General features: G+C 44.7%; 1 protein-coding gene across 2 annotated transcripts in view; it reads left to right on the top strand.

Annotated features, from left to right (window-relative positions):
- Positions 1 to 12548: 12548 nt before the first annotated feature.
- The window catches only part of LRRTM4 (leucine rich repeat transmembrane neuronal 4), a 991574-nt gene continuing 977799 nt past the window's right edge, over positions 12549 to 26323 (top strand). For both annotated transcript variants that reach the window (XM_084615241.1, XM_084615240.1), the window contains exon 1: positions 12549 to 12932. The gene's annotated coding sequence lies outside the window, so the exon portion shown is untranslated. The remainder of the gene's footprint in view (positions 12933 to 26323) is intronic.

Genomic DNA, 26323 nt, shown 5'->3' with positions numbered 1-26323 from the left:
GAACCTAGATCATTTGAATTCCAAAGCCTGTTCTTTAAATATTAGCCTGCAAATCCCACATTTTTTCTAGATTCTGCCGTTATTACTAGTGGGAAAAGATGAGAGATTATGAAAGGAAGTTGTTTGGTTTTTTGTGGGGGTTGTGGGGGTTAGTGGTTGAAAGTAGGACAAAGGGGAGCAGAACTCCTGGATTCTATTCCCACCTCTGTGTGTCATTTTATGACCTTGGAAAAGCCTTTCAGTGCCTCATGTAAAATACAAGGTATGTTTGATGAAGAGCTGCATGCCGCTTACACGGATCCTTAGCTCAAAGTAGAAACCTGGCCTTGTTAGACTGGACTGTGGTTTTGTTGTTGAAAGTAGCATTCAATTCAAGTATGACCCTCCCTCCTCCCCCACCCCCCGCTTTCATTCTTTGCAACTGCCAGGACAAGAACTGTGGCCACATTTCCCTCTACCAATTGTGGCAAATCCAAAGAGTTCTATAAAAAGAAAAGGAGTACTTGTGGCACCTTAGAGACTAACCAATTTATTAGAGCATAAGCTTTCGTGAGCTACAGCTCACTTCATCAGATGCATATCGTGGAAACTGCAGCAGACTTTATATATACACAGAGAATATGAACCAATACCTCCTCCCACCCCACTGTCCTGCTGGTAATAGCTTATCTAAAGTGATCATCAGGTGGGCCATTTCCAGCACAAATCCAGGTTTTCTCACCCTCCACTCCCCCCCACAAATTCACTCTCCTGCTGGTGATAGCCCATCCAAAGTGACAACTCTTTACACAATGTGCATGACAATCAAGTTGGGCCTGTTCTTAATGTTTCCTCCGAATATTGTGGGGGTGCCTCAGTTTCCCCTATGCAGTTCTTAAGTATCTAGGTGGTGGGGTAAGGGTGTATGATCATTGCAGAGCCCTAGAGGGCAGGTGTATGCAGGGGTCTGGACACAGAGAATGGCCAACACCCTGTTTCCTGGCAACTGATGGCCTGGGCCCTTTCCCCCCTGCAAGGTGAAAGCTGAAGGGTTGGAGAACAAAGGAATCGGGTGACCTCCTGGCCCGGGAAAGGAACAAAGCCCAGAGGAGGAGGGGCTGGAGGGAGTTTCAGTTTGGGGCTGGCTGGGACATGGAGTGAAGTGCAGACGTGGTTGTCTGGCTCACTGCCCCCCAAAATGGACCCAGCTGAGGGGTCCCGTTCTCTGCACCTGCAAGCTCTGTTTTAGACCATGTTCCTGTCGTCTAATAAACCTTCTGTTTTACTGGCTGGCTGAGAGTCACGTCTGTCTGCGAAGTTGGGGTGCAGGACCCTCTGGCTTAACTTGATTGTCATGCACATTGTGTAAAGAGTTGTCACTTTGGATGGGCTATCACCAGCAGGAGAGTGAATTTGTGTGGGGGGGTGGAGGGTGAGAAAACCTGGATTTGTGCTGGAAATGGCCCACCTGATGATCACTTTAGATAAGCTATTACCAGCAGGACAGTGGGGTGGGAGGAGGTATTGTTTCATATTCTCTGTGTATATATAAAGTCTGCTGCAGTTTCCACGGTATGCATCCGATGAAGTGAGCTGTAGCTCACGAAAGCTCATGCTCAAATAAATTGGTTAGTCTCTAAGGTGCCACAAGTCCTCCTTTTCTTTTTGCGAATACAGACTAACACGGCTGTTACTCTGAAAAGAGTTCTATGTTATTTATGTAATAGCATCTGCGGACCCCCCCTACCAAGATCTGACCCAATTGCACTAGGTGCTGTATGTACATACAATGGGAGATTATCCCGGTATTGAAGAGTTCACAGTCTAAATAATGTGGGGGAAAGGAAGTATTATTATTCCCTTTTTACAGATGGGGAACCGAGACACAAGAGAGCATAAGGGCTGGATTTTCAAAGGTATTTAGGTCCCTAAAGTTGCAGATAGACACCTAGTGAGATGTCCAAAAGCACCTAAGCAGATTAGGCACCTAACTCTGATTTAAATGGATGGGAGTTAGGTGCGTAGTGGGGTTTTAGAAGTCACCTATCTTCATCTGTAGGCACCTAAATACCTTTGAAAACCTTGCCCTAAGAGACTTGCTGTAGTTCACAAAGGAGAAAATTGTGGTAACATTAGGAATTGAATGGAGATTTACTGGGTCCCAATCCAGGGCCACCCTTCCTCTTGATGCGTTGGTCCACCGTTCTCCTCCTTTCCTGTCAGCACGGGTGATGCCTGTACAGCTCCTACCTTTATAGCTATGAAGCATTTGTTACAAAGTGTCAAAGTCCCTGGGTACCGCTCCCCTTTTTGACACCCTTTTCTAGTCCCCTGAATGCACCCCTTTCAAATGACAGCTCCGTGCCTCCGCTTCTCTTCTGGGTGGGATCCCACAATCCAGCCACTCTCTGGCTGGCTCTCTGAGTTACACCCGGCCGTCTTACTAACCTAGCAGGCTCAAAGAACTGGGCAGCTGCAAACGTTTCCTTCGGTGAGCCTGTGGATGGTAATAGCATGCAGTGACATAGCTTCTTCAGAACAAAGCATTATTTAATTGCCAAAATGGTGCAAGTGGATTTAAAACATCAAAGAGACCTAAACGTACACGCTATCCTACCAATGTTAGGCATTCCAGCTCAAGCCCCAAGGACTTAGCCTTGGTCCCCTTCCCCATTCTCTTGTGTACTCACGTACAGCCTGCTTGCTGTAGACCCTGACTCTCAAGGTGTATCTGTGCAGCCTGGGTAGATATATGCTCGCTAGGTCTGACTGAGCTATCACCTAAAATGGCAGTGTAACTCTAGCGGCATGGGCAGCGGCTTGGGTAGCCATCCGGTCTCAGAGAGGATTGTCCTAGGGCAGTTAGCCCAGGCCACAGCCCATGCTGCCATTTTTAGAGTGCCAGAAAGTTCAGCGCTAATGTGTGCCCCGCTACCCGAGTTGGGAATTGCTCCTCCTGGCTGCACTGTAGACGTGCCCTCAGTCAGACTGTGCAGCCGCTGGCAACTTCCCCCACTCCCTTTCTGCAGGGTACATCTTTGAACTGCCAGGTTCCCACCATAAATGGAGGCATGTACAATATTCGGAAGCAATAACAGAGATATTTTACAGTTCTCCGCACTGAGGCTTGGTCGACACTCAAAAGTTCAGTTGACCTGGCTACTTTGATCAGGGGGTGTGAAAAAACCCCACACCCTCGCCTACCCTAGCTATGCTGCTCTAACACCCAGTGTAGACACAACTGCGTTGACGGAAGAACGCTGCCATTAACATAGCTACCTTTGTTCAGAAAGGTGGTGTTCCTACACTGGTGGAAAAGCCCCTTTGGTCAGTATAGGCTGTATCCACACTATGAGGTTTTCTTGGCACAGTGATGCATCTATCCCAGTATAGCCCCCGCAGTGTAGACGTACCCTACGTTTTTGGCAATCCCCAGAGTCACTCGCATCAGAGGTGACAGGTAAACTGTTGGCACACATGCTTGTGACCCAGGAAACTCCTTTCACAGCCAAGCCTTGTGACAAATTCCGACTGACAGCTCATAGCCTCCTCCTGCATTGCTAGTGCCAGAAGAAGTTTGCAGAAATATGTACGTGAAATCATGCGAATCTTGACGATACGAGAGTTGACAATAGAAGTCTTGGGGGGGGTGAACCATGCAAACAAAGTTCCATAATTGTTTATTAAGTATGTGAATAGAATGTGCTCCTAGTTGGTACAGCATGGCTACTTTTTTCATCGTGAGAAGTCAATCATATATCAATTAACCTTAAGCCAGATAAGGAGTTGAGGATTAATTTCCATGATAATGTTGGAAACTTGGCGGATGCAGAGGATTTGTTGGAAACCATTTGAAATGTCGTTAATGTCCCTTTTGAATGCACAGAGAGAGAACAGAATTAGAGTAATTAAAAAAAAAAAACAACCCACCCCATTTTCCCCCTCCCAAATAAAAAATATAGGACCCTTGAAGGCCAGATTCTCAGCTGCTGTGGCTCTGTTGCTCCATTCAAATTCATACCCTCAATTCATATCAGTGGGGGGATCCTGCCGTTGCTAATATCAGAACAGAACGGTGATTTTGAACTGTTGTGCCCACAGGCAGGATGCTGATCGAATCTCAGAACGTTAACCCAAGTCCTTCTGCAAATCAGTATTGTCTACACTTGCGTCGGGAGCGGATGCCCTCTCAGGTTGGGCCCATCCCTGCCATGGACAGAGCATCTTCTGCAAGGTCCTGAGTTTCCACATATGCTGGCTTTGGCAGAAGCCAAGGGTGCTCAGTCTCTGGCAGGATCTGGCCCCAAAAGTAACTTTCCAGCAGTACTGACTGTTTACCCTTTTGGGTAAAGCACATCTTTAAAAAATGTAAATATCCCGAGGGCTAATTTATACCCTTAGCATTTGGGGAGACTTTTTGTTAAATGATTGACAGGCGGCATGATTAGCTGCTTGTAATCTCCTAATTAGCAGAAATGTCACTTGCATTGCCCTGCCTTCTTGCAGTTTTTTCCCCTGAATCCTCTTTTAGCAGTTATCCCATCACCCACTTGGCCAAAAAGTGTTACTGGGTGTATAATCAGGGGAGCACTCGCAGGGAAACCAACTGTGGGCTCTCCGGCAGTGTTTCTCAACTTTTTGAGCTTGGCCAACCTCCTTACATTTACTGTAAAAAATGAGAGTAAAAACCTGAATAACTTATAACCACGACAAGCCCATATAATTGTGTGTATTTTGGGACTTTGACAGAATACTTGAGTTTGAAAGGTAAGCAAGTGTGAGGAGTGGGAGAGCAAGATTTCCTCTGCTTTAGATTGGGAGGGAAAAATCCAGCTCCTCCTGACCCACCAGATTGCCCTGGGGTTAAATTATTGGTTCTGCTGGATGCTCTTGGGCAAGTTATTGCCTTATCTGTGCCTCAGTTTTCCCCACTTTAAAATTGGGATTAAATGAGACTGACGTTTTGTAAAGCCCTCTGAGATCTATGGATGACAAGTGCTGTATTGTTGCTTGTTTAGCATTTAGGAAGACATGTACTGTGCCAGGAGATTATGCTACACAAATAGAAGGACGCTAGTCCTAAAGTACTAGATCAGTAGTTCTCAATTTTTTTCCACACCAGGATTCCTACTCCTATCCACCTCTCCCATCTGGCTGAGATCTAGGCAGGATCATATCTCCAACTCCTTCCCATTCACACAACGCACAGTCAACCTGTGAAACTCCTTACCAGAAGATGTTGTGAAGACCAAGACCATAACAGGGTTCAAAAAAGAACTAGATACGTTCATGGAGGATAAGTCCATCAATGGCTATTAGGCAAGATGGGCAGGAATGGTGTTCCTAGCCTCTGTTTGCCAGAAGCTGGGAATGAGCGACAGGGGATGGATCACTTGGTGATTTCCTGTTCTGTTCATTCCCTCTGGGGCACCGGGCACTGGCCACTGTCAGAAGACAGGATACGGGGCTAGATGGACCTTTGGTCTGACCCAGTGCGGCCATTCTTATGTTCTTCTTGTGTTCTTTAGCAGTATGAGAAGGGAAGGCTGGTCCTGACCCTCAGATGCAGAACACATATAATAACTGTTACAACTCCATAAACTGTGCATGAATCTGGCCCAAAATGATGACTGTATTTTACTCCTTCAAGTCAGGGAAGGATCTTGAATCAAATATATTGGATATTTGCTTTCAAAATAAGACACTTTCTGTTCCCTTGGCTCCTTTCCTTCCAGACAGCTCCTAAAGTGTTTTTGTTAGAGGATGGAGAGAGAGATTTTTTTCACTGAACACGCTCATTTTGGGTCATAGCTTAAGTGGAAAGGGATAAGTACATCTGTCTTGCAGTACTCTCTCAGGCATTGTGACCCATGTAAAAAAGTGGCTTTCATTATCCTGTGGCATGACATGGAATATGTGTTGTACAATAATAATACCTCTGTCCTCCTTCAGATTCTACTTTAAGGCCAGAAGGGACCATTATGATGATCTAATCTGATTTCCTCCACAACGCAGGCTAGAGAATCTCACCCAGTAATTTCTGCATCATGCCCACAACTTTTGTTTCAGCTCTAGTGTGTCTCTTAGAAAGATATCCAGTCGTGATTTAAAATCATCAAGTGACCCACCACACCCAGAGGTAAGTTGTTGGAGCGTTTTTCATCTGAAGATATCAAAGCACTTTGCAAACATCCATTATGCCTCACCATCCCTGGGAAGTGAGGTGCTATTACTCTGGTTTTACAGTGCAAGGTTATGTTAAGCCTCAGAAGACTAGATCCTCAGCTGGTGTAAATAGCCATCACTTCACTGACCTCTTTCCTTTCTGGATCTTGCCATATAAGGTAAGTTAAGGCTCCACTTCAACAGAGCACTTAAGCATATGCTTACATTCATCCCTGTTCCAGCAAAGCTCTGCTGTGCTTAAATCCCCTTGACTTTAAGTTGAGCATGTGCTTAAGTGTTTTGCTTATTAGACTGAAGCACACGTTGAGTTAAGCACATGCAAGTTAAGCACACAGCACATAGCTTTGCTGCATCAGGGTCTGAAATGCTGGTTCAAGGTCACACTGCGAGACAGTGGAAGAGCGAGGAATGTCATCCAGGCCTTCCGAATCCTAGCTTCCTGGTTCAACCCCTAGTGGATGCTTCCAAAAAGACATGCATATCATTCCAAGAAAACAACCGTGCTGTCCATGTGTGTGGCACAGAAGGTAGCGGGAAGCAATATGTAGAAATCTATTGTGAGGTCTGACTTTCTTTTGTGTTTATGCTGTTCCTCTTGGCTGCTACTGCAGTTGCAGAAACTTGGCTTCTGTTGTATAGATACTAAACTCTGTGCATCCCAGGGTAATGGGTGCTGTGCAAGAAATGAAGCATTATCCCACTCTAGCTAACACGTCTGTAGGAGAATCCATCAAAATCCATAGCTGTCCATTTATCACTGCAGGTAAATGGCTCCGTTTAACTGGAGAAGCCAAATTATATAAGAGATGGTCTTTTGTCATTGCTGTTATATAAAGAGAAAAAAGAGTGAGATGGTATTTTTACCCCTCAGTGGGATGCAGAAGCGCCTCTTCCTTCCAATTTTTATATAAATGGATTTCACATTACTCAAGTACAATGCACCGCAATGATTGGAAATGTCAGAGTGATTAGAGTAACCTGACATTTCTAAAGCATCCCACTACATGATCTGGCAAGAAGTTTCAAATTATCGTAAGCAGCTAAAACGCCAAGTTTTTATCCCATGAATGTGACACAGTAATTTCTCTTTATGTGCAGGAAAGGCCTCTGTTGAGCTTCCTCTGATTTTGTTATGTATGAAGGGCAGAGTTTGAGAGAAATGAAGGTATGTCAGGCATTCTGGGAGTGAATTGTCTCTCTTACGATAAAGAACAGTTTATTAGCTATACTTCCTGGACATCCTAGGTTCAATTGATATGCTGTGATCATAGCAGTAAAATTTCTATAAAATTTGAAGATAAAGCCATCAAAGGGGATTTGTATAAACAATATTGTTGCCCCTTTTAACCTGAGCGGTTATCCAATATTTACAGCCTTGCGGGTTGTCTCCATTAGGACGAGAAATTGATGGTAACAGTCAGGTATTTCTTTGGTGCAATACTCCTCATTTACAAAGAATGTAAACAAAGGCCTGTTTCCTTGAATACATTAGAAACAAGTGACAGGAGACAGTTTCCTTGTTCAGAAAGCACTCTCTTGGCTTCCTCTTAGATTCACTGATTTCTCCTGTCGGTTCACTTTTTTTGTACTTTCTGGTTCGGTTCACATATATTAGATGGGGTGGGATCTGAGTTACTACAGAGAATTCTTTCCTGGGTATCTGGCTGGTGAATTTTGCCCACATGCTCAGGTTCAGCTGATTGCCATATTTGGGGTCGGGAAGGAATTTTCCTCCAGGGCAGATTGGAAGAGGCTCTGGGGGGTTTTCGCCTTCCTCTGTAGCATGGGGCATGGGTCACTTGCTGGAGGATTCTCTGTACCTTGAAGTCTTTAAACCACGATTTGAGGACTTCAGTAGCTCAGACACAGGTGAGAGGTTTATTGCAGGAGTGGGTGGGTGAGATTCTGTGGCCTGCGTTGTGCAGGAGGTCAGACTAGATGATCATAAGGGTCCCTTCTGACCTTAATATCTATAAATCTCTGAATCTATAACTGCAACCAAATAAATGCTTCACACCTTGTGTTGACAATCAGTCTCCAGGGAAACCTCAGGCCAGATGGCTCAGCTGGTACTCAACTGAATTGGTCACATTAGTCTGTGGCTTGGGTGGTGACTTCTGTTGTTTCAGCTATCACTAAATAAAGGGGTGTTTAATTGCTCCCCTATTGAGTTTGAAGTGGATTGCAGAGAATTGGGATAGAGAGGACTAAGGAAGTTGTCCCATGGAATCGTGGGATACTTCGAGATGATGCCTGGGACCTAAGTCAAGCAGGGCTGTGGCTACGCTGCAAAGCAATAGGGCTTGGACCCTCGGTCCCGGCTTGATTTGAGCTTGGACCCTCCAGCCCTGCCAGGTCCTGGGACATTGGGTCTGAGTCCTGGGTTAGTGCAATTGCACTGTAGATGCAAGGTGGTCTAGCTTGGAGCCCAGGTTCAAGCAGAGGCTCACATTGCTGTGTAGACATATCCTTTGCGGCCAAACGGGAACTTCTGGTTTCTGAGTTCTCTTGAGAATCTGTTGACAAGAGTTGCAAATCCCAGTCTCTTGTTCAGACCACTACACACATCCCCTCCCAGGTTATCTGAGGGAAAAAGGTAGCAGAGCTGTCGTCAGCACAAGCTCTCGTCTCAAAAAGTTCACCTACCCCAGGGAAACTGAAAGGGAATCCAAAAGGCTTTGTAGAAAACCAAGACATTAGAAATAATTTAATATCTGTCTTAGGGTTTTCTACTGCTGTCCATCACTCTCATATTTGAGCACCTTCCATGTAAAATTGATAGCAACAGTAAAGTTCCTTGTGTCATCACACTCACTATTTCATGCTTGGGATAAAATCTCTGTTTAGGGTATTGATTTTATTTTTTTATTATTTACTCTTTATTGTTTTGGGGGTGGGTATAGGTTGAATTGTTTCAGTTTGGTTGGTTGCCTGTTAGGGAGTTTGGGGTAATAAGGAGTGTCAATATAGTGAGTGTTGTTATTCTGGTGGAAAGGCCTGTAACCTAGAGGAAGATTTTGCAGTATTGTCACACACTGGACTTGCCGGCTCTCCTCTGGAAGTCTGTAGCACAGGAGGATCGACTGAGAATGCTTTGTCCTGAGCTCCCAACATGCACAGTCTCAGCTCCGTGATCTGCATTTGTGATCTTGAAAATCAGAATGTATGTCTCTCACAAGGAGAAATACAGATCCCTACACTCAGGTCCTCGAAGGTAAAAGGAGCAAAAAGCCTCTTAGTTTTGCCTTTTAATTAAAGTCACTTATTGCTTTAAATTATTTCCCCTTCAGCTCCAATCCTGCTTTGAGAGTTTTTCCTATCCCAGCGATAAATCATAGTTGCTTGTCGGTGAGAGCCAGATAAGCGAGAGACCTCAGAATGGATCATTACTGCGTAAGTAAGCATGAAGCATAGTTTTTCCCTCTCCTACCGTAAGAAAATTAAAACTGTTTATTTCTTCCTGTTTACTGCAGTACTTATGAAATTGCTTGTAAGAAAATTATATCCTGAGTAGTGATCTGGGATTAAAGCATATCTCTGAATGACCCTGTAAGAAAGCAGTGATGCAATTTATGCTGATCCAGATCCCCTGAGATGCACCCCACGATTCACCACACACAGCTTGTTCTGTTGCCCATGACAGTATTCTCATATTTCTATTTCCTGTATAAAACTAGCTTTTGTAGCTGATGGTATTTGAGCACTGGTTGAATGCTCCTGCGTGTTCATGGCTGCTAACTCCTGGTGACCTTAGCTGGGTGATCAATGACTGAACGTGATGATCACACCGATTGCAGATCAATAATGGATTTTATGTGTGCCAAGGTACTAAATTTGCCAAGGGGGAAAGCAAAATGTGAAGTGAGAAAGGTAAAGAGATGAACAAGTGAATTGCTGGAGAACATCTGCGTTACCTTTTATTAATGAAGACTTCGAGCCAGATGGAATTTTGGAATTAATCCAAGTGGCTCAGTAGAGTTATGCCAGGGACTAATTTGACCATTTATTTATTTATTTGTATTGTATTGAAGCCCCACTCGTGGACCTGGACCCCACTGTGCTGGACCCGATACAAATACAAAATGAAAAGATGGTCCCTGCCCCAAAAAGATAACCTCAATCTCTAGTAATTTCATGGGGTGGAATTCCCCCCTGTGGAGAGCTCAGTTCTCCTCAAGGTCTAGGTACCACTCAGGCCTTCAAAATGGGGCATGAGTGGGATTTACTTAATGCACAAATCTTCTGCATAGAAGCAAACTTTATCCATCCATGATGAGCTACTGGCAAGTCCTTTTCAGTTTCTCTAGCACTATAGACACCCATTTTGAAAGGCTGTGAGTAGTCCACTATGTTTTTTTTGTGGGTTTGCCTTAGAACAAGGTTGGTAACCAGTTTACTGTGTATAAACAACAGGAGTCCCCAAAGGGGGAAATTCACAGTTGGGTTATGTCTGCACATATGGTGCCGTGTACAATACAGGCACTGTAGACTCAGCTAGCATGGGTGTAAACAGCAGCACAGACGGTGAGGCACAGCTTAGGGGAATACTGTAGAGTGCCCTTCACATCTGAATCCCCAGACTCTATACAGCCTCTCCACATGCCCAAGAAGAGCCTCCTATGTCCATCCTGCTATTTTTAGCAGTTTAGTGTCTTGCTGCTGGACTCTGTTTCCCACCACAGTGAAAGGCTCCGGCAGCAGGGAAAGGCTCTGACAGGGGAGAAGCAGCGGGGCAAGGCTCAGTCAGTTCCCCCTACTGGTGCCTTTCCCCGCTGCCTTTCACTGCAGCGTGTGGCTATGCACCACAGGGACAAGTATGGATGCAGGCTGACTTTTACTGTGGAGTGCAGCTACGTGTTTGGTGCTTGTACTCGACATGCCAACGTAAGTGTAGACATAGCCTTGGAGGTGAATTGGGAAAGGATCTTTACAAATGGATAAGTCAGTAGCTCAAGATACCAGCCTCAGATGCCTTACTTCTAATGCAATGGGGAGCGATGGTGGCAACCTTCACGTGGTCCTCCCTGTTAAGTACACTTTAATCTATGTGTACGAACTAATGCCACCACTTTGCAGACTTGCGATCATTTGTCAACTTCCCAGTCAAAATAGCAACTTCTCCAAGAAAGACGTTTTTCATAGCCGCACTCATCAGCTAATATACCTGTTGATTCGTCTAGGCCAATTTAATGTCGAGGGCCTATCTCGTTCAAAGGTTGATGGACAATAACATAAATGTCCTGGCAGTGCAAAAAACACATGTTGCAGAAGAAGACTCATCGTGCCTCAAGACAGCAGGGTATGTCCTTCTCTCCATCCAAAACCACCCAACGCTTGGAATGGCTGCCTACGTCAGGCCACAACTGAAACACATAGCCAAAGCACTGCCAGAAATGGATGATGGTTTCATCACTGGTCTCTGAGGCAGGGAGCTGACAATGTATAATGTGTACAAGCGGCCCAACCATCCGTGGCCCTGACTCCTACCAAAATAACAGATCCTATCTATGGACCTTGGTGATTTTAGCAGCCATCATACAGCATGGGACTACAACATTGCAGGTGAGAAGCTCACCGAGGGGGCATCAGTACTTGCTGTTTGATGCAAAACAAAAGGATACTTTCTGCTCAGCCTGAGAGAGGAAAGAATACACACCTGACTTATGTTTTGTGCCCACAGACTGCAGCAGATCACCACTCATTGCACCACAAATTGCCCTGGACCTCTTCCAGCACAGGGCAGTGGTGGTACACATTGGTCTCAAACTCCCCATCGTTACCTGTGTTACCAGTTCCATGCTGGAACCTGAGACAGGTAGATTTGCTGGGTTTCTCCATTGCTGTCAAAAAGCCACCAGTAGCATACCACCAAAGCCCAAAAACTTTAACCCCCTTCACAAATGTTATTATTAAAGCTTCAAAGAAGAATATTCCCCAGCTACAGGATCAACTTTGCTGGAGCCCACAGAGCAAAATGCTCCTATGGGAGTATGAAGCTGCTCTGACTTGGACTGCTGTCCTGGAATCATTGGACTGTATAAGATGTTGACAATGGACAGAGATGGTGGAGGCCACAGACTTCATGCACTCCAGCCATAAGGCATGGGCCCTTCTGCAGCACCATCATACACACAAACACGGTTAGTCACTGCGAACAGCATTGCCAGCCTCCCAGTAAGAAATTAAAAGATGACCGAAAGCCAACAAATGAAAAAAGAGGTGAAAACGGCTCTTAAGGAATCCTGCATGCAAAGTGCCCCTTCAACAAGTCTCTGTCAATCCTCCACAAGAGCTGAGATTGACACTACCCTCTCTGAAACCAAAACAGGAAAATCAGCTGGCATTGATGGAATTCCTTCAGATTTCCTTAACCATCTCGGGCCAACAGGGCACTACTGGGTGGCAGCACTATTCACAGAAGTCATCACCACTGGCAAACTCCCAACAGCTTGGAGACAATCAAAGGTTATCACCAGTTAAAAACCCAGTGCAGAGGGCAGGCCTGGGTTCCCCTGCCAACTCCTGGGAAGTGGCACGGGGCGCTGGCAATGCCAGACAGACAGCTGGTTTGGAAGGACTTTGAGTTCTGCCAAAGGGGAGGACCTTAGTGACTTGGCCAGAAGGCCAAGCCACGAACAAGAAGTTGCAGCTCAGAGAGCGAGAGGGGCCGCAGGGAGAAAGAGATGACGGGTAGAGACACCGCCAGAGGAGGGCAGTGCCTGGCAAGAGCTAATCCCTGGAGGCACGAGGAGAAGGCGCCACATACGGTGAGTAGACCCTGTGACAGGTGGTGGTCATTTTAGACTGTAAATCGGATTAGGTATGGTGCATACAGATTTTCATTAGGGCATTTTTTGTTTCTTTTTAAATGGAAATCTAAGCAAATAGTAAATATTTAGCCAGGGGAAACTCTACTGTTCTGTGATTTACCCATTGGCAGCTGTAGGGTTAAAACCATAGGCAATCAGTTATCTGCAAGAAGAGAAACTGTAGATTTAAAAACTAACTCCGTAATACTCAGATTGTGAAAAGGGCCCCGTCACCGCTGGGTGGGAGGGTGCGTCTGTCTTCATCCCTTATTAGATGAGGAAAAGGAAAATATAAACAGAGAAGAGTGCCAATCTAGTCCCTCACGTTTCTCCCACCTTGCCAAATGCCACTTTACTGAGTGGTGTTGTGGGCTATTGCAGCTGCGAGTACATCTGCTATTCCCACGCTACTTGCCATGGGGGTGGTCCCGACAGGATTTCTCTATAACCGCAATCTGTTGATGCAAATATTGACAAGCGCCATCTTCCCTTTCTGTTTTTTCTCCGACCCTTCCTCGCCCCGCACAAAAAAAAAAAAATGAAAAGGAAGTGCACACACAGAGAGATAATAAATGTACATCTTTCCCCAGAGAAATTATAGATAGCAGAGGTAGGCTGAGAGAAGGGAAGGAGGGATATCCTTCCAACCTCCACTAATGCATGTAGATAAATGGACATGACTTGTTCTCGCCTGGGGGTTGGCACCTGGTTTGTATGGTGCTCAGTTCAGAAAGTTCATTTGACTTGGAAGGATTCTGTCCTTTTGAGGGAGGTTTCTTATTGATACCTCTGCTGGAAGCAGTACATGGGACTGGAAGGGATTTGCAGGTCATCAAGGAACCCCACATGCAATCATCTTCATAAATGTATCAAGCTCCATCTTAAAATTAGGTATGTTGTTTGTCCCTACTGATACTATCCAGAGGCTGTTCCAGAGCCACACTCCTCTGATGGTTAGAAACCTCCTTCTAATTTCCAGCCCAGCAACACCTCTCCAAAACAGTCACAAATGTTTAAGCACGAGCAGTGTGCTGGGTCTCATGATTATGATCCATAATGGGTTATGGCAGGGAAGGCCCAGTTACATTGTTCCAAAAGCAGTATGTGAAGACAGATGGGGTAAGAACGATGGCCTCGTGGTTAAGGACATGGCCTGAGACTCAAGAGAGTCTCTGGGTTCTGTTCCTAGTTCTGTCACGGACTTGCTGTGGGTAAGTCCCTTATTAGATCTGTGCCTTATTTGCCCATTTGATACTTCCTTTGTCTGTTTTTCAGGGCATGTACTGTCCCTTTACTCTGCTTTTGTACAGTGCCTCGCACAATGGAGCCCTGCTTTCAGCTGGAGCCATCTAGGTGCTGCAGTAATACAAATTACGAATCATAACTAGGTCAAACACAAATTTCCCCAGTGGCTGCTTCAGGCAGCCTAATAGCACCCAGGTGAGCCAGCATTTCCTGGTTAACACTCTTTTAGCTGCTATACCACTGAGATTGATGGCTGCAGAGAACACAGCACTGATAGGGTTAATGCCCAAGCTGTACCCACCCCTCAAACCCATTTGTCTTGTAATCACAAAAATCCCGGACTGATATTGATGAAAATGTCACACTTATCACCTTGCATAAAAAAAAAAAATTCCCTTCAGTAATACATTCCAATGAATGTGATGGTCTTGTCAGTATTTTACATAAACCTGCATGAAATTTTAAATTATTTCTTTAAGAATCCACGTATTTAGCATCAGACTGGTCCCAGTTCTTCCATGAAGCCCATGGAGTTACACCAGAGCTGAGTGGTGATGGAATTTGGTCCCTTTCTCCATCAAAGGCCTATTTTGTCAGGATTTCTGGCTTAGTCTTTCCTTGACATGTAATAATTAAGCTGATCAGTGTCATGAGATTTTTCCCACCTTTTCCAATCTGTGGGATTTGTTAGGTACATCTCTGAAGGTTGATAAGCACTGTGTGTTTCCTCTTGCTTGACATACAGGACTACAAGCTGAGGTACCTAAGGCCTGATCCAGTTCTACTGGAGTAAATGGGAAAATGGGATTTTTTTCCCCACTGAATGCATCCGATGAAGTGAGCTGTAGCTCACGAAAGCTTATGCTCAAATAAATTGGTTAGTCTCCAAGGTGCCACAAGTCCTCCTTTTCTTTTTGCGAATACAGACTAACACGGCTGCTACTGAAACTAGGTTCACTTTCTGGATCTTCCACTTTCCCTCCATACTCCCTTGGGTTTAATTACCAGGGAGGTGTGGTTGTTCAGAAATTATGAGCACCAGACACTTAATCTTTGTGGCTGTTTGCCCTGCTGTATGGGAGTATAACATGGTGTTTACCTTAGCCAGAAGGCTGGGGACAAGCATGGTTCAGTGGGAAGGGTGCTGAGACACCCGGGTTAAATTCGCTACACTTTCAAGGCAAGTCCCTTAGTCTGTGCCTCAGTTTCCCATCTGTAAAATGGGGATAAAAGCCTTTCCTTACCCCGTAGGGGTATTGTGAGAGTAAATACATTAAAGATGATGAGGTGCTCAGCTCCTATGGTAAAGGGGGGGGCTAAATCCTTTAAATAGCTTAATATTGGTGAAGTAGTTTGAGATGATTGAATGAAAAGTGCTGTGTATGGTCACCATTCAATCCCTGATGCTGGCTTGTTTCTCGGCCATTTGGCCCCAGAGGTAGGGTTCATGTCACTGATGCATGAGGAAGTTTGAATGCTTCTCTGAATTTCAAAGATCTGCAAAGCTGGATCAGAGATTTCCAAAGTGCAGCTTTCTTCAGTGTGGCTGGATTGCGGTTTGGACAAAACGCCTGTTCTGGGGAGGAAGAATCCCCCTTAAACCCTTGCACAGGCTACCTGGATCTTGGAACTGAAGGGTTACTCGGTGCTGCAAGCCCAGTGAGTGGGAAGAGCCAGGCAGGGAAAGATGGGAGCAAATCATAGAATACCAGGGTTGGAAGAGACCTCAGGAGGTCTAGTCCAATCCCCTGCTCAAAGCAGGACCAATTCCCAATTTTTGCCCCAGATCCCAAATGGCCCCTTCAAGGATTGAACTCACAACCCTGGGTTTAGCAGGCCAATGCTCAAACCACTGAGCTATCCATCCCCCCCAAAGCGGGAGGGCATCTCAGCCTGAGCCTCGGAGGGCTAGTCCTGGGTTGGTGCAATTTATGTCCTGCTCCTTGCCCAAGGCTGTGCCAAAAGCCACAATCCCAGACCTGTCTTTTTGGCACTTTTCTTTCCAAACTGGACCAGAAACGCATTTTTTTTGTTCCGTTATTTAGCGAACTATGCTTCCCCCTCCCCCCCAATCTCAAAAGAACTTTGTTTTGGGCTTAGTTTGAGTTTGGAACATCAGCCATGTTTTTTTTAGCCTAACCACTTTGTTCACCCCTTCATACTTGTACAATCCACATCCTGTGGTCCTCACTTTCCCTTTAGTGGTGACTGGGCCGCATATAGAAGTTGATAAACTGCTGCAGCTTGGTTACCAGAGGTCTGCCGTTCAGCCCGGGCAGGAGAAACTCAGGCTTTTTAAACCAGAGCTCTGAGGTTCAATCCCAGTTGCGATGACCAATCCAAGAGCAACTGTTATTCCTGATGGTATTGAGGGCCCAAGGCATCGAATTGTGTGTTAGAAATCTCTAGTGGGAACAGTTTAAAAAGATCCCTCTCCCTTTGAAAAATCAGTGCTAACTTTGCCATTGACTTTCAAGGGAACAGAGTCAAGCCATTAGTGTGATAGCAAAAGCTGCTTTTTCTCATCTTTGATTAACACTTCTTCATATTTATTTTGAGAGAATCACTAGGCATTTGCATCTCATGAAATATAACCTGAATAGTTTGAATGAAAAGGAAAGTTTGGGTCCAGATTTAACAAAATAAATAACTGAGAAGTGAATCAATGAAATACCACAGGGAGTGGTGGAGTGATCATTCCATCTTTGCTATTTACTTCAGAGTCAGAAATTGCAAGCAAACATCCAATTTAAATACGAAGAAATAAGATGACTGATTAATGTTTTCCTTAATTTTGGAGTCTGTGAAATGCATTGGTGACCCCAGGCTTCCATTCAGGACAGTGTTTAAGTCCTCTTGAAGTGAATTGCTCTTAAACGTACCGTTAATGTTAAGAATGTGCTTAAACTTTATCCGAATTGGGGATGGGCTTATGTATGAACTTAACTGCTTTCCTGAACTGGGCCTTCAGCTTAGTTCCTAGTGGATAGTTGCCTATGACTCAAAAAATCTCCATCTCAGTTTATACTAAATTTTGCACCCTTTTCAGCATATCCTACAGAGAATCTGAAGACTAAATAGACCCTAGGTATTTAGGTGCCTAAAGATGCAGATTAGGTACCTAACTTCCAGTGATATCAATGGGAGTTCGGCGTCTAACTCACTTATCCCTTTATCCACTTCAGAAAATTCCACTATCTGCATCATTAGGTACCAAAATACCTTTTTAAAAAAAGACCAAACTACCCTTTACCACAGTGAGAGTTGTAATGCAAAAACATCAGGCCACATCCTCAGCTTGGGTAAATGAGCACAGCTTCATTGGTATGAACAACTAAATAAGTCACTGCAAGAATTTGGTCACTCCATATCTCAACTGAGACACATCGCCCTACTGTATTTTCCACTGCATCCATCCGATGAAGTGAGTTGTAGCTCACGAAAGCTTATGCTCAAATAAATTTGTTAGTGTCTAAGGTGCCACAAGTCCTCCTTTTCTTTTTGCGGATACAGACTAACACGGCTGCTACTCTGAAACATGGCTAAATAAAGCACTTAACCTTGACAGACAGAATTATAATTCCAACCCATTCCATCAGTCTTAAATGCTGTTTTAAAACACCTCCTTACAAATTACACAATTTTTTTTCAAGTAAATAAACTGATAGAGCGTGAATTTCAAATCTCCATAGACACCATTTTGTGTCTGTATTTTTGCAACTGAAATAAATTTCAGGCACAAAAGCTACCATTTTGGACCCCAGCTGTTTGAGCGCCTGAAAATCAGGGGCTCAAATTTCAGTATGGTAGAATCTGCCCACAATTCACTGGGGTCACAAAATACAGATGGAGTTGACTGCAAGTACTAAACTGCGCCTGCAGAAGGAATCGGTTAGGCAGATCCTGAGAATCTGACTGTGCTAAGTATGTACATTCATTCACAAAACCTACATTATTAATTTGGATGCATTCTTAGGGAAATGACGCATTTGTAAATGTTTATGAATACACAACATCCAGGGAAAAAAATAAGATGTTTGGCTTTTGGTAGAGGTCATTTTATTCACAAAACTGTACGGGTTTTTCTAACAAACCACTTGCAGTCTGCAATTTTCTGCAAATGTACATTGTTGCTAAAAGATACTGTTGGATAAACTAAATTTGCTGCATTAAGAATAATTCCAAGGGAAATTAGAGAAGCAGATGAGTTCTGAAAGAAGTATTTAGTACTTTGTGTTAGCTTGTATATGTGGCATATTACATCCGATCAGTATGTTGAGTATGAATTGGGAAATTACTAGGTTCTGTGATAGAGCAAATTTATCATTTCATGTTTTTAGCTAACGCTGTCTGAGTTTTCTTTCCATATGATTCTGCTATGAGATGTTGTGACAAATATGACAATAACCTACAATATCCTGGACAAACCTTTATTGAATTCAGTTTAATATGATAGGAGTTCATTATATCAAATATTCAAATGTTGATGTACTATTAAAAGTTTGTATATATTTCCTTGAGGGCAGGGGACCGCAGCCCTCCAGGAACTAAGAACAGCATGACTGGGTGTGCTTCCCCACGCAGGCCAAAAGAGAGCTGAGTTAGGCCAGGTGGTCCCAATCAGCCAATTAAGTTGCAAAGAGGGGGAGGGGGTTGTAAGCTGAGTGGAGGATGCTAATTAGAAGGACGCTCACCTGTGAGGGAACAGGTGGGGCTTCTCTGAAGCAGGAGGCTGACAATAGAGTGGGGCTTGGGGAGGAAGTAAGCCCGCAGTCTTGCTCCCTCAGATAAGGGAGATAGCAACACCTGAGAAAAGGGAGAAGAAGGGTTTATCTGTTGACTGAAGACAGAGGGGTCTGACTAGGAAGACTGAAGAATGAAAAGCGTAGAGAAGCATGATAGGAATTAGTCCAGGGGCGAGAGCAGCAAGGTAAATGTGGTCTTAGACTTTCACTGCTTTCTGTAAGGCCCAGGAGTGGAACCCAGAGTAAAGGGTGGGCCTGGGTTCCCTACCAACCACTGTAGAGTGGTGTTGCTTGGGCAGTGAATAGGAAGACTGTTGGAGTGACATTGTTAGGGACGGGGGTGGGAGGACTGCTTAATGCTGCCGGTGCAGAAGGACTTTGGAAGACTCCCCCCAGACGGGGGAATCACAGTGTGACCTGACTGGAGGGCCAAGTTGTGAAGCAGCTGTACTGTGACTCTGTGAGTGGGAGGAGAGCTCCAAGTTGCAAGACCAGACAGTGCGCGCTGGACTTGGCAGAGCTAATCTCCAGCATTACCAGAAGGCGGTGCTGCCCTGATGGTGAGTAGCACACCCTGTGACAGGCAGTTAGGCAAACTCACTCAGGTTGCAACACCTCCAGAGAGCTACCACCACCGGGAGAGGAGAGGCTCCTATATACTGGTTCAAACTGGATTCTCCAGGGACCAACAGACAAAGAAAGGTCCTTTGGATAAATACCCTGAGTGTAAAGCGATTCAGGGCCTTCTTTCCAATCCCACAACTAACAGGACCTCTGGTCCAAGGGGAACCCCCAATCCTTAGGGAAGCGTTGGAAGGTCTTTGACCCTCTGAGGCCCCATAAGACTTTGGTGCTTGTTCTGAGCTGAAACAGAGATGAGCTTGTGACCGCAGGAAAACCCCTGTGTGGGGTTTGAAGGATTAATTGCCAACCAGAACCCTTGCCCAAGTGAGGGGGGGGGGGGGGATAATTTCTCATAAGCTTGTTAGCAAGCATTAGAGGTTCTTTTATTGTCTTAATATGTTTTCTGTGTCAAGTTTTTACCTTAAGAATAAATGAGCTTGTTCAGAAACAACTGCGTGGTAACTTAACTGAGGCAGTTAGACGGTGTACCATCTCTGAGAGAAACAAAGCAGGCCTGCTGAAGTAGTCTGTCTTTTTGCTGCAATACAGTGAAGGCAGGGAATTGTTCAACCTAGAAACACTTGGGTCAGAAGGGAGAGAGATGCATATCTCCACCCAAGAGAGCGATAGCTGGGGAGCCAGAAGCCTAAGAGTGGGGAAGACCACGAAGGGGAAATAGGGGTGCAGTTGCCCTGAACCCTGACAGATGTATCCTTTCTACAGAGGCTGTATATGATGAGTGTGAAATTCATCCCTGTACAGAGAAGCCATTACAAGGTCTGTGCACAACTTACGTTCTCAAAATTCGCAGTGCATAGGCCTTGTGCTTGACTTCTGGACATCAGTGTATTTCCCATTTAGGGCATATTTTCTAGAATTGGATCGATCTCTAGCGGCCTGATTCTCGCTTACAATTAGGAACCTGTCCATAGATTCGAAGGCCACAAGAGACCACTGTGTCATCTAATCTGGCCTCCTGCATAACACAAGGCATAGAATTTACCCAAAATAATTTCTAGAGCATATCTTTTAGGAAAAACATCCATCTTGATTTAAACATGGTCAGTGATGGAGAATCCACCACAACCGTTGTTTAATTGCTCCAATGGTTAATTACTGTCACTGTTAAAAATGTATGCCTTATTTCCAGTCTGAATTTGTTGAGCTTTAACTTCCCAGCCACTAGATCATGTTGCACCTTTCTCTGCTAGATTGAAGAGCCCATTATTGAATATTTGTTCCCCTGTAGGTACCGATATACTGTAATCAAGACATTCCTTAACCTCCTCTTTGTTATGCTAAATAGATTGAGCTCCTTGAGTCTGTCGCTATAAGGCATATTTTCTAATCCTTTAATCATTCTCGTGGTTCTTCTCTTTCCAATTTATCAACATCTTTGTTGAACTCTGGCCACCAGAAATGGACAGTATTGCAGCCACAGTTGAACTCCTAGAGTGGTGTAAAATGTCCTTAGAGTAAATGAGGATCTTGCCCATTTTCTTTGACTTTGTGTTACTTTTTTGCCCCTTGAATTTTGCTGTGGATTTGGGGGTTAAGGATGCTCAAACCAAAAACTCAGTTGAAACAGCAGAGTTTCCTCTCTTTTTACATAACACATGATATCGTGGTTTGGAGACAAAAACATAAATCAATCAAGGTTTATTCCAAAGGCTTATGAATCTTAATGAACTTTTTGAGCCACCTAGGCTCGGTTTTGCATCAGTAACAAAACTCAGAGGCAGGTGCAATTCGCATGTTTTCAGGTTGGCTTGCCAACCTCTGCACAGCTCTGTCTGTCTCAACTGTCTGTTTTATCTACTCTATTCAATCTATTTCTATATTGCCCCTATCCCCATGGTATATGAGCAGCTCCCTGTTTCCTCTTTTGCAGTAGCACTGGATAATGTAAGAATAATCTTGTAGATTTGTCTTTAGTTCTGTTGCTGTCTACTAAGAACGCTTTTCATACTGACAGTATATACGGTGGTTTCATATAGTCAGGGAATGTTTAACTTGACAACATCCATATAAAAATATGGACATTATATTCAACATATTAAACACTTGCTGTTGGGAGCTCAGCACATGGGCAGAACTGGACCTTAACTGTGTAATGAAAGCAGATGCATTAAACTGTAAAGACGAAATCCTGAAGCTCTTACTCAGGGCTTGTGTATACTGAGAAGCTATTGAGAAATATGCATGCATTTAAAGCACAGGAGTTGTTGCATACTAACTCTTCATATGGACACTCTTATTCTACATTATTGGTATGCGTACACTGCAGTCAGATGTATGACGGCAGGACGGGTAGACATATGAGAGCTTGCTTTAATCTAGCTACTGTGAATACCAATAGGAGTGAAGCTATAGCAATGCGCGTTTCTGTATGGGCTAGCTGCCTCAGTAAAGACCCAGAGTCTGGGGCAGGCTTTTACAACCCACCATAGGCTGAGGAGACATCCTAAAAGTGCCTTTTTGTGGTACAACTTCATTCCACTCGTGTGGAATAAGAATGCCTGCGTGGGAAGCGAGTGCGGAATAGCTATTCTGAGATAGTTCCACGTTTAGACAAGCCCTCAGACAAAGCTCCCACTGAAGTCACTTGGAGTGTTGGCAGGGTGAGGACCTCAGGCTTTGGACCTATGCGTGAAATTCACCCTGTGTCGAGAGTTTGCACAAGGCCTGGGTGACTAGTGCTAGCCCTATGCGTAGGGGTGAATTTCACCATGAGGGCATCACCAGGGAAATGAAAATTGGGACATGCCATGCCATTCTAATAATGCTGCTCAAATGCTAACTTGTTCTTAACCAACCCTGTTTTTTTTTTTATTGATGATTACTAAATGCCCCGAGCTCACTTGAAAACTGTGACAGATTGATAATATCCTGTAACACCCTGAATGAACTTTACTGAATTAAGTTAAACCTTATTGAATTAGAGTTAATACCTTGGTGGGTCCATTGTATTGCACAATTTCATTTTTAAGTGTAACTGTTGAATCATAGGTGCTTTCTCTAGGAGGGTGTGGGGGGAAATGTTAATATACCTATTGTATTAGCAACTCTTTAAGAACTCCTGCCCCCTCCCACCCCTACCCCAGAGAGGTGTGCATATATTAGTTCAAACTGGATTCTCCAGGGACCAAAAAGCCAAAGAAAGGATTTTTGGATAAATAGCCTGGTTTGAAACCAGCTCAAGGCCTTCTTCCTGAGCCAGCAAACGGACAAGATCCTGGTCCATGAAGGGCCCCAATCCTTAGGGAAGGGTTGGAAGGACTGGGCCTACTAAGGCCCCATAAGACTGGGTTGCTTATTCTGCGCTGAAACTGTGATGAACTTGTAACCACAAGGAATCCCCTTGAGTGGGAATTTGAAGGACTGCTCCTGCCAAAATCCATGTTGGGGTTGGGGTGAATGTTGGTATGTTTTATTAGGCACCGGTGCCGACTTTTCAAAGTGCGCGACCCCTAGCTCTGCCCCAGGCCATGCCCCCACTCCACCCCTTCCCCCAAAGCCCCGCCCTTGCTTCACCCTCGCCCCACCTCTTTCTGCCCAGTTCCGCCCCCTCCCCTGAACGTGCCACATCCTCCCTCCTCCCCCTCCCAGACTCCTGCTTCGCGGTGGGAGGGAGGGGGAGGCCGCTGATCCGCGGGGCCTGCTGGTGGGTGGGAGGCGCTGAGAGGGCGGTAGGAGGGAGCTACAAGGGGGGTTGTGAGCACCCACCATGTTTTCCCTGGAGCACCCACGGAGTCGGTGCCTCTGTGTGTGTGTCGGTTTTTAATATTTTCTGTTTAGGGCTTTTTACCTAAAGAATCAAACAGGCTTGCACAGGAAGAGCTGGGTGGTAACTTGTAAGTGTTGACAATCACTCTCTTATCTGTCTCTGAAGAGAAAGCAAGCAGGTGTGCTTGGCCAGACTGCCTCTGCTGGGAATAACACAATGAAGGCAGGGAATTCTGCAGCCTGGGAATACTTCAGCCCGAAGGGAGTGAGACGAAGGCCTCCACTCAGAAAGGGAACCTCTGGGGAGCAGGCAGCCTGAGAGTGGGTGCCGATGCTGAGTCACGGAGGGGAAATCCAAGCACAGTTGCCCTGAACTGTGACACACACACACTGTGGGCCTGGTTCTCATTTACACTAAGGCCCTTTACACTACTCTGGGATGGGTAGTGGGATTTAAGGTGAGCGTAAATTACATTCACTCTCATTTTAAAGCCCTTTTACACAGCCACAGCAAGGTAAGGGGGATTTATTGTAAATGAGAATCAAGCCTTTTCAGATATTGCATTTGCTGATATATTTCACGTTCTATGAGGCACACTTTTAGGCGTATCAAATTCTATTTTAATTGGTCATTCTCATGACCTTTCTAAGTACCGCCTTGGTCACTTTCAACACAGATTGGTGGTGGGAGAGCACTAAAGTGTTTTACACCGGCATTCAGTTACCATGGGCCTGACCCAAAGCCCACTGATGTCAACAGGAGTCTTTCTATTGACTTCAGTGGGCTTTGAATCCGGCCTTATATCAGCAGGGCTTCCATACCTGTTGCTGTGACATTTCTGGCACCCTGCCTAGTCCTGCTGTTGCTTACATGTAAAAGGAGATTTGCAACATCCAGTTATCCAGGAACAAACCCCTAGTGTAGCTAGCTGAGTTGTTAGATGTTTACACGGTCCTGTGCAATGCACAATAGCTACCTACTGCCCGCAGTAAGAACATTCAAATATGACATTTTGGGTAGAAACCAGCTAATTCAGACTGCTGTCTATCTCTGTGTATTTATATGGCACCCATAAAAATAGGGTTTAGATAGGATCTGACTGATGGTTAGACTTCATACTAGCTGCCTACACAAGGGTGAATTTCACAGGAACCAAGTATAGTCTGGTTAAAACGGTCAGTATTGTATTAAGAAGAAAGGCTTAGTGACATGAGTCAAGGAGCATCAGCTATGTTTTGCCATTCTGACACGCTTTGGGGGATCAGCTGGCCTTTGATTCTTATAGTCCATACCGTACATCTGCTCGTGAATGATCACAATGAGATTCATGTTCTTAGTCAGGGCACAGGGGTTGGAATGGGAAGAAGCAATTCTTATTTTTCTTGACTTTAAAATTAGAAAGTTTCTATCTTCAAAACAGCAGCTTTTCCAGGAGTTCTCTGAGGAAAAAAAATAACCTTGGCATGTTACTGTAATTGTCACTTGCTGCTGTTTCCCTCAGCAGTGTTAGGACAAGTGTAGCTTGTACCCTCGAGGCAGACAGCAGTGCTAAATTCTACCCAACTGTGACTGTTGCTTTATTACCAGGAGGACATAGAACTGAGCAGACAGTGCAAAGAAAGATATTTCAAATTCCTCTTATACCCTCAGTTTAGGAAATTACATTTTGCCATGTAGTTTTTAATCTGGTGTATAGACCATACAAAATGACAAGCGGGAATGATTTAATTTTACGATAGCGCTGCACTGGATGGCCATTTTATGTTGCAGTAAAAGAGGGATTTGAAGTATTGGTGTACTTTGCTCTTCCTTCCACTTTTGAGGTCCTTATTTCTTTGAAGTTTGACAATAAAACTCTAAGCATGTTTTCATAGCCTTACTATCTGCTTCGGGAGCCTGAATTCTTACTGCAAAATGGATATAAACAACCAGCTTAGACTGGTAGTTTCTTGCAGTCGCTTTATGCAGGTGTAACTGCACAAGGTAGTGGGGAATCTATTCCTGCCTTTGCGTTGCTATATGAATCATGTCACAGGATGGGTCTTCTCCTGCCCTGTGAGTACCACTGCCTAGGCTGCTCTTGTGGTCCCCCAACCAAACAAGCACAGGTTGTTTCCATTTCAGCAGGTGTGCATTTATTCTTCAGTTCCAAACAACAGAAGGTACCATAGATATATGGCAAGAGGACACTTGAGCACAGCTTTCTCTCCTCTCTGAAGCTCTCCCTCCCTTTCATTTCCTCTTGCTCCCAAATATATATCCTGCCAGTTGCCTCATCGGCCCAGCCGTTGACACCCTAGCATAAGTAATCCCCAACAGAAATTAAGCCTGCAGTTTCCCCAGTGCTGTAGCAACCTGAGTAACCAGGGTGCTATGGCGAGCGCCCTGTGACAAATCATAGCTAGATGCTCCCTATCTTGAATGAATCAGAATGGCCCACCTGATGATCACTTTAGATAAGCTATTACCAGCAGGACAGTGGGGTGGGAGGAGGTATTGTTTCATATTCTCTGTGTATATATAAAGTCTGCTGCAGTTTCCACGGTATGCATCCGATGAAGTGAGCTGTAGCTCACGAAAGCTCATGCTCAAATAAATTGGTTAGTCTCTAAGGTGCCACAAGTACTCCTTTTCTTTTTCCTAATTATTTGTTGCCCGGCACTTTGTGCAGTCATTTACACTACTGCAAATCTGCCATTACTCTGATGTGGTAGCATTTTACATCCACTTTGCGCTGGTGTGAGTGGCGATAGACTCAGACCCAGAATGCGGTTCGTAAACATTGTTTTCTTCAAATGTAAAACTTGTTTCCATTACTGGTCCTTGGTTAGAAACCAGGTGACAGATTTTCCAGGCACGTTGGTGTAAATCAGGTGTCAGTTGAAGTGAATGGGATTACACTGGTATAAGTGAGATCAGAATCAGAACTCAGAGGTTGAAAAGACCTCAGAACATTTCTCAGACTTAAAAAACAATTCTAAAAAAGGGTGACTATTTCAGGGTTCTGA

This window comes from Lepidochelys olivacea (assembly GCF_965140295.1).
Source record: "Lepidochelys olivacea isolate rLepOli2 genome assembly, chromosome: 26".
Classification (NCBI taxonomy): domain Eukaryota; kingdom Metazoa; phylum Chordata; order Testudines; family Cheloniidae; genus Lepidochelys; species Lepidochelys olivacea.
The sequence above is the reverse complement of the archived record's forward strand: the minus strand, read 5'-3'. Positions and strand labels throughout refer to the sequence as shown.